Here is a 9,173-nt window from a genome sequence, read left to right on the forward strand (position 1 = left end):
AAAAGGTTTTCTTCACAGGGCCAGTCTGCTTAGGTTTGCTCCTTGATTGATTAAAGAATGCAGCGCCATTATCAAGGTTTAAACTATGTTCCTCAGTAAAGCAACAGGGCCTAAAGTGCTTGAGGTTTCTATAGGTATTACCATTACCATACTCCCAAGACTGTTACGAGGCACGAGTCCCAAGGGCACGTGTCTTGCATACTCCTGGGGGCTCAGTAATATATCTACAAGGCACACATCTATGTGTCTTGCTGCACTTACAAAATGGGAATTTGTATTTTTATATGCACTTAATTTAATTTAATTTGTTTAGGAAACATAATAGTTTATTCGGTATTGTATTTTATTATAAAATCGTCCTTCCATCAAAGGTTGCACATACTTTTGAGATGGTGATAACCACATTTCTATATGGATTTTAAATAGGATTGCTACTACATTTGTTTTCGCAAATAAAATGGGTATTTTTAGGTGTTGTATCAAAATACCAGAAAATACTAAAGTTACGAATGACAGTTCTAAATCTTTTTCAAAAATGTTTATCCTAGATGTTTTATAACACTTCCATACACCAGAGCTGTGGATGAAGGCAAAGTGGTTCATACAGCCTACCTTGATCTGGCCAAGGCCTTTGATACCAGTCCCCACTCAGGAATCATAGAAAAGCTCACTAAGCTAGGCATCAACCCCTATATCACTAGGTGGGTTGCAAACTGGCTCATAGATAGAACCCACAGTGTGAAAGTAGCTGACTCCAAGTCAGACTACCCACCAGTCACAAGTGGAGTCCCACAGGGTTCGGTCCTGGGTCCTCTCCTGTTTGGTATCCACTTCTCTGAAGTCCAGGCCAACACAAAGGGACTCTGGCTGACAAAGTTCGCAGACGATTGCAAGTTGGGAGCTATTATTAACTCCCCAAGTGATGTTGACATCCTGCAGAAAGGCCTCACTGAGACCAATGACTAGTGGCAGAACCATGGCGTTAAGCTCAATGCCAAAAAATGTGTCATTATCCTCTTTAAGTAAAACTCGGTTCCCATGAATTAACCCATCAATGGTAGTCCACTGAACACAGAAGGCATTATAAGAGATTTGGGAACACAGGTTGACAGCAGCCTGTCTTCTGACCACCACAATGCCACTGTGGTCAGAAAGTCCTTCTATGTGGCACATCTCATTACTAAGGGTTTTGCATCCAGGACGAAAGAGGTCATTGTCTCCCTCTACTCTTCTCTCATTAGGCCAATCATCACGTACAATGCCCCATTTGGCATGTACCTATCCAGACACTTGCAACAACTGGAGAGGCCACAAAAGGACCTCACAAAGATGATCCTAGGCCTTAAACAGTTGTCCTATATGGAGAGACTCAAAAAACTACAACTATTCTCTGTCTCATACCGCCTCCTTAGAGGCGATTTCTGCTTGACTTACAAAGCCATGTCTGACACAGCTCTGTTAGAAATGCTACATCTAAAAAAATCCCAATCCCTCCGCACCGCATGCTCCAGAGACCTCAACCTCATTACCACAATCAACAGAACATGCTGGAGGGACAGGTTCATAACCCAGATACTGCCCATGCTATGGAATAGACTTCCCATACATGTCAAACAGAGCACCTCACTAGCCCTCTTCAACAGAAATCTTGATGAGTGGATCATCATCATCATCAGCCCCCTTTTAGCCATTTTTTCTACATGGGGTCAGGGTATTGTGTTAACTGTCACCAACTCTCTCGATTCAGTGCCACACTTCTGCCTTCTTCAGCACTCACACCTGACTGTCGCAGATCTTCTTTCATGCAATCCATCCACCTCTTTGCTGGACGTCCTCACTTTCTCTTACCTTCTTCCTGTCTGTCCCAAAGCTTCCTCACCAGATTGTCTTCTGCTTTTCTACACATGTGCCCAAACCAACATAATCTATTCTTTTTGATCTTTTCTGCAAATGGAGCTACTTTAGCTTCTGCTCTTATGTCCGCATTTCTTCTCTGTCCCACAGTGTGCATCTTATCACCTTTCTCAGGCACTTCATTTCCATCAAATCTACCTTCTTCAACTGTTCTGCCTTTACTGCTCTGGTTTCTGTACAATGCACTAGTACTGGTCGCACCACTGTCTTGTACACCTTACTTTTCAGATTCTTTGGCATTCTTTTGTCATAGACTACACCTGATACTCTATGCCAGTTGGCTGCAGCTCCTCTGATTCTAGCTTTGACCTCTTCATTCAGACTACCCTTCTCCTCAACTACTCCTCCTAGATACTTGAAGCTGTTTACCTGTTCCACTATCTTCCCTTCTATCTCTATTCTCAGCTTCTTCTGATTGCCCCAATTTGCTGCTATTACCATCTTATCTGTGCTTAGTTTCATCCCATGTGCCTTCAGATTTGCATTGCATTCTCCTATCCCTTGCTGAAGTTCTAGCTCAGAGTCTGCCTGTACTGCTACATCATCTGCATACAGCAGCTTTGTTGATCCGTCCCCTCCAACCTGTTTGCTAATGTAGTCCATCACTAGTATAAACAGCAGTGGGCTCAGAGTTGAACCCTGATGTACACCCACTGGGAACCCCTCTGTGAGGCCAAACACTGTTCATACTTGAGTCATTGGGTCCTTGTACATAGCCTGCACTAATTCTACCAATGTTTCTGGGACTTCAAACCACCGCAGTACTGCCCAGATCAGCTTTCTTGGGACCTTGTCATATGCTTTCTCCAAGTCTAGGAATGCCCAATTGGACTTTCTCCTTATCTCTAGCTTCTTCTCAAGTATCTGTCTCAATGCAAACATCGGGTCAGTTGTGCTGCATCCTGATCTGAATCCAAACGGCTCATCTCCCATCTTACATTCTACTACTCTGCGTATCTGTTTATCAATCACCGTCTCCAGAACTTTCATGCAGTGTGATAGAAGTTTGATGCCTCTGTACTGCCCACAGTTGTGGATGTCCCTTTTGTTCTTGTACACTGGCATGAGTATGCTTATTATCTATGGGATGGGAAATAGAAAATTCACCCCGGGGATTACTCCAGTGGCTCTACTCGACAGAGGCACTGGGAACTAATGTCAGGTGGCACGATGCTGGGGTAATCCTATGGGCTAGGCTTGTAAAGGCTCCAGGGCCATTAGCCTAGTACACACCTATGAACCTATATACTCTGACTATGTCATTGTACCACTCCATCAGAAAAAGTAAAATTATAACTGATGTGAAGAGATGTTTATGTCAGTATTTGAAATTGTCTTTAATAATGAAGTGGTACAATTGCAGTGCAAGTTTGGAAGGAGGAATTCTATATATGACAAATCAAAATGTATTCTATAGAAAGTTAAATTAGAAAAGTCATGAAAAAATGTACAGATTTCTAGAAAGAGTTTGGGTTGGATTCGTAAAATTTTACCACACTGTGCTAAGCAATGTTGCATGATGTGGAGAGAGGAGCAGGATGTGTGCAATTCAGTAAACACGCTAAAATTATGTGGTCATCTGTTAAACAAGGCACAACTGAGATACACAATGACGACTGCATAATGACCTGTGCTGTATGTTGTTAATGAAGTAAAATAAAGATGGTATAGTAATGAAGAAATATATAAATGATGTGAAGCTGCCCCACACCCATGTTAAAACTGAACACAACCATAATGAGGCTAAATCAATGTTAAGGGTTACTACAACACTTGTAAATTTGTATCTGCAAGACGCCATCATAGCATCCACTGCTGCTGATAGTGCATAACATTGTCCTGGAGGTGTCCGGTCTTCTGAGCATGCATGGCCTCCATGACACCAACATACTGGACCATTACCATTACCATTTGAACAGGGATACCATGCAACAAATAGTGGACATGTGCTGGCTTTTCCTGAAGCCCAGTGGTAGATATGGAGTACCTATCTCTGTGAATACTAAGTTATGTGTGGCTTTTCATATATTAGCTACAGGGACCTTTCAGTGACAGACTGGTGACACAGCGAGAGTATCTCAGGCTTCTGCCTTGAGAACACTCCACCCACTCCTCGATGCTATGCTTGATAATATGGTTAACTATATGTGATTCCCATGTACCTCAGAGGAGAGAACCAACACAATGTGTGACATCTGTACTATAGACCATTTCCTTGAAGTACTTGGGTCTATAGATTGTACAAATGTTGAAATAAAGGCCCCATCTGATGAACTGGGAAGGAGGTATGTGAACCACAAATGGTATCACTCCAACAACTGCAAGATGTTCTGTAATGCACAGGGGATCGTCTTCCATATGTGTGCAAGCATGTGACCTTTACCAATAGTTTGCGAGGGATGACTCTCCACAGGGACATTTAATGGGTGATGCTGGATATGCCCTTGAACTGTGGCTCATGACCCCAGTGAGAAAGCCACATAAATCAACACAGCAAGGTTGCAACCATGCCCATTCAGAAACCAGAAGCATCACAGTGTGAGTCTGGGCTGCTGATGTCACGGTTCACCTGACTGGATACATCTGGTGGAGCAGTACAGTCCCATAATGTGTGCAAACATTCTTAGTGTTTGTGCCATTCTATGATAAAATAATAGCAAGGAAGCAGATAGAACAGGATGATGGTGACTAGGGACCACAGCTCCCAGCACCACAAGCAGTGGCAGCTGAGACAGAAGAGGAACTAGAGGAGAAGCCATCAGCAGGAGATGATCGTGCCAGATGGAGGTGGGCACAATACACAAGACCACTAGCTAAAAGGCAGTGGATTCCATATAGCTTTACTACATAAATATACAATAGCTAAGCTGATACATTCAGTAAAAACACTGAACAGTCTCATGTGTCATTCATCGTGCCCATTGAATCATACACTCAGCTCATGCAGTCCAGGCTGCATGGCCCTCACAATCTCGCTGAGACCCTTGTGTCCTCTTTGATGGCTCTGCACATACATTATGTGGCAACTTCTGACAAATCAACCTCAGAGGTAGGGTGGTAACCATAATTTCTGTGAGTACTGGCACTGAACCACCTTCACGGACCTGCCCATGTTGATGAGGGTCAGATACTGATATGCATGTACCTAGGGCTACCACAATACCCAGTTCTTCAGTGTCCCCATCAACCCATCCACTCTCAGATGGTAGTGTGTCATGGGTGTACATAGACATAGAGACTATGTTCATATATCATGGAGGGAATGTGTGGGTCACTCTCCTGATTTCTGACACACACTATGAAGTTCCAGACTGTGCTGACTCATTCATATCATCATCATCATCAGAAGGAAAGGATTCTTCAATATCAGATGTGGGCAGTTTCACATTGGTGATGCCAGACAATGATTCATCTCTGAATACACCAACACAAAACATATCTAATGTAAGTATGCCTATGGACCATAACTACACATACAAGTAATATAATTTGAACTATTAATACAGATAATAACATACAACCTTGTACAGATGGTTGTCTCACCTCAGTGCGACATGTCCTTGTGCTCAGTAGGTGAGATAGGTATTATAAACAGAGATGTTACTAACATCTATAAATGGCTCACATAGTAAAGATAGGACTATATACCTGAGACATCACTGATAAAATACCCTCTGAGGCCTACGCATCTCTCCTGATCTCCAGCATCACACTGTGGAATTCTGTGGAGATGGTTTTGCCTTTGAGTGAGGCCAGTAACTTTCGTTCTCTGTCAAGGGTGGTACAGTAGATAGCCTACCACCTGTGGCCTTCCACTCCCATGCCACAGCCTCTGCCCTGTGGGTGACTACCTGGATCTTATCACTTACTCTTTCCTGGACCATGCCTTAGTTCTGGTCTTGGCCTCCAAGGCATTAGCATCATTCACAACTTCCTGCCAGACATGGTTGTGGAAGGGCTTGTCAGCATTTTGCAATGTGATAAGCCATCTACCATGGAGATGGAGGGCTAGTAATACCAGCTCATTCTCAGCATCACAGAACTGAGGTGTTTGGCTGGATGGACTGCAGCTGCCTGTTTCTTAGGCATATTCCTCTTGGCATGGAACACACTGGAATTAACAAACATAGTTGTAAACAGGTATTTCACATCACAGTATTCTGACATTAATATAAATAGGCTACTTTCTACTGTTTCTGGGTTCTGATACCAACATACATGTAACCAAAAAATAATCAACATCACACTCTTTGTCATAACTATTTGTCCTAACACCCCCAGCTAAAGAATAACAGGTGCATTGAGGGCGACTTTTCAAGCACACTATCTCAAAATTGCTACAATATCCACACACATTGCAGTAATGATGTAAAACAAACATTGAAGATACACAACATAACACTGGCACACAACCATCTGTGTTCATAAAACCCAACTTTACCATGCAGACGTGATAAGAATGCCAGTGCACATGGGTCAATGTATCCTTATAGGCAGCTTTTACTAATACAGTTACACTGACAGAAAACCTGGAGCAATACTTGTAGTCTTTGCAGTACAAAGCATACGTAAATGCTAACATTGTACTAAGAAACAGATGTAACAAGCAACGCATACCTTATAGTTTTCAGCTTATTGTACTGCAGCAGCAAGTTTTTTTTTCAATATTCTGTTGTACAAAACAGAAAAATCATCTTCCATTTTGCAATGAGAACCAAAGTAAGCAGCTTCCAGTTCTGAGCCAAAAAGATTTCCCCTTTTCTATCCCAACCAGCCAAAGCAGCCATTGGCAAAGGAGTTCTCCTTTCTTAACTTCCAATTTCTGCTTCTGCCTGCAAGAAATGCATTGCTCATACATTCATATGTGCTTACTAGGCTAACGACTACAAGGGCCTTTTTAAGCCTAGCCATGCATCCCAAATCTCTGACAAGTTCTGATACCCTTGATAAGTGTAAGCAGGGGTTTGGGAGATGAACCTTTTATGGGTTACCTGTGTCCATTAGAGACACAGATGGCAAACCAGGGATGAATTTCTGGTTTCCTGTCCAAGTTGCACTTGAATTGGGTTAGGGAGGAACTCTGCTTCACATGGATGGGGAGCCTGTTCCATAGACACAGTAGTCTCTTGGATACATACCTATCTCTCCAACAGGACCTATTTATATCACAGGCATGATTTACGTCTTTAAAATGGGAAATTCTGGTGATGTTTGTTTTGTGGATATGCAGGAGGTCCATCAGAGTGGGGTCTGATAATGCCCTGTATTTGTATACCAGGTATAGATCTTCCCTCAAAAGCCTGTAGGAGACAGAATACAGGGATAGCTGAACTCCAGACTATCTCTAACAGCATCTGTTAATTCATTACAAACTCACCTCTCTGTGGGCGTCACTGTATCACCCAAGATAAAGTCAAATAGCTACCCATAATACAAAGATTTAAACTACTTTTAGGATCCCAGTTTTACAAACTACTACAACTTCACACATTTACTCCCCTTGTAGCTAGACTTCATGAAAAAAGACTCCTTATACAACCAGAAACATTACTCACAAGGCACACCAACTCTCATTACCTCTGAAATGAACTCCACATTACTGCACAGGGTTTCTCCTCTCAGACACCTACTCTTTGACAAGCTCTCCCCAACAACATTAAGGAAATCAACACTTATTCCAAATTTAGAATGCAACTCAAAAAGCACTTCTTCATCCAACCCAAATAAATGCTCCTGGTTCATCTCAGGAATATATCACCTAACTTCGTTCATTTCTGAATCTCTTCTCTATAGATCAGTGTGTATATTGTACCTAGTCAGTCACTGTAGCTAGATAGCATGTGCATATAAGTTACTGAGCATGTGCGAGATCAGTACCATTTTGTATAGTCAGTCAGTGTGAGTCCTGGCTTGAATGGAGATGCATATGTGAGTGTGTTAGAAGTAATGCATCAGTCAGTAACCTTATGAAGTTCAAAATATATTTTCCAGTTACAGCTCCTGATGCGTTTATGTACAATAAATGACTTGAGCCCATCTTGTGCCTCAGTGTCTTATTTGAATGCATGATGCATGTGAATTGGTGTCAGAAGTGGGAGAGGTAGCTGCACTCATCCCAAATTTCACTGTTTTCTCAGTCTTAGATGTAAAAAGCTCTTTTTGGCATATTTCACTGGATCACAAATCTTCACTTTTAACTCCATTCAGTACACCATTTGGTAGATATAGATTTTTGAGTGTGCCATTTGGAATCAATTCTGCTAGGGAAGTCTTTCAATGTGGCATGGGACAAATATTTTCTGGTTATCCATATACTATTATAGTAGACAACATTACTGTTGGAGGCAATGGTGAAGATGAACATGATAGAAACCTCAGGAAAATTCTAGACCATGCACATGAAGTAAACGTTAACAGAATCCTCTGAAATGTAAATTCAAACTGAAAGAAATTACTTATGTGGGACATTTGTTTACCAGTTCTGGCTTACAACCAGATCCATCTAAGCAAGCAGCAATTTTTGAGATGCCAGCTCCAGAGAATGTCACATCTTTACAATATTTTATAGATATGGTCAACTATTTAGGAAAGTTCATCACAGACTTCAGTGAGCTTTGTGCACCATTACATGAGTTGAAATGCAAAAATGTAAACTGATCTTTGTTGGAACAACACCAAAGAGCATTTGATATTCTGAAGAAGAAAATTGCCAATCCACCCACATTGAGATATCATGATGTTCACAAACCTGTAACTCTTTCTTGTTATGCTTCAAAGTATGGCCTTGGTGCAGCATGTCTTCAAGAAGGCATACCAGTAGCCTATGCATCAAGAACTATAACCCAAACAGAGATGCATTATGCACAAATAGAGAAAGAGCTTCTGGCAGTAGTGTTTGCATGTTCAAAGTTCAATGATTGTATTTATTTCAAATCTATCCAAACACAGACTGAACACCAACCACTAGTGACAATTTTGAAAATGCCAATAAATGCAGCTCCAGCATGATTGAACACATGTTGTTAAAACTGCAAAGGTACGATTTCGATATTGTTTACAAAAAGGGGAAATACTTGTATATCAGTGATGCTTTGTCATGCTCACCCAGACAAACAACAAATCAGCATGAAAATGAAACACCAGAATTTGAAGTCATGGAAGTCAAAACACTTTCATTGTCATGGCCTGATGAACTAAAAAATCACACAGCTTCAGATCCAATCCTCCAGAAGCAGAAAAAATGTTATCAGTCAAGGGTG

Source organism: Protopterus annectens, chromosome 14.part0 (assembly GCF_019279795.1).
Source record: "Protopterus annectens isolate FY-2018-M chromosome 14.part0, PAN1.0, whole genome shotgun sequence".
NCBI classification, from domain to species: domain Eukaryota; kingdom Metazoa; phylum Chordata; order Ceratodontiformes; family Protopteridae; genus Protopterus; species Protopterus annectens.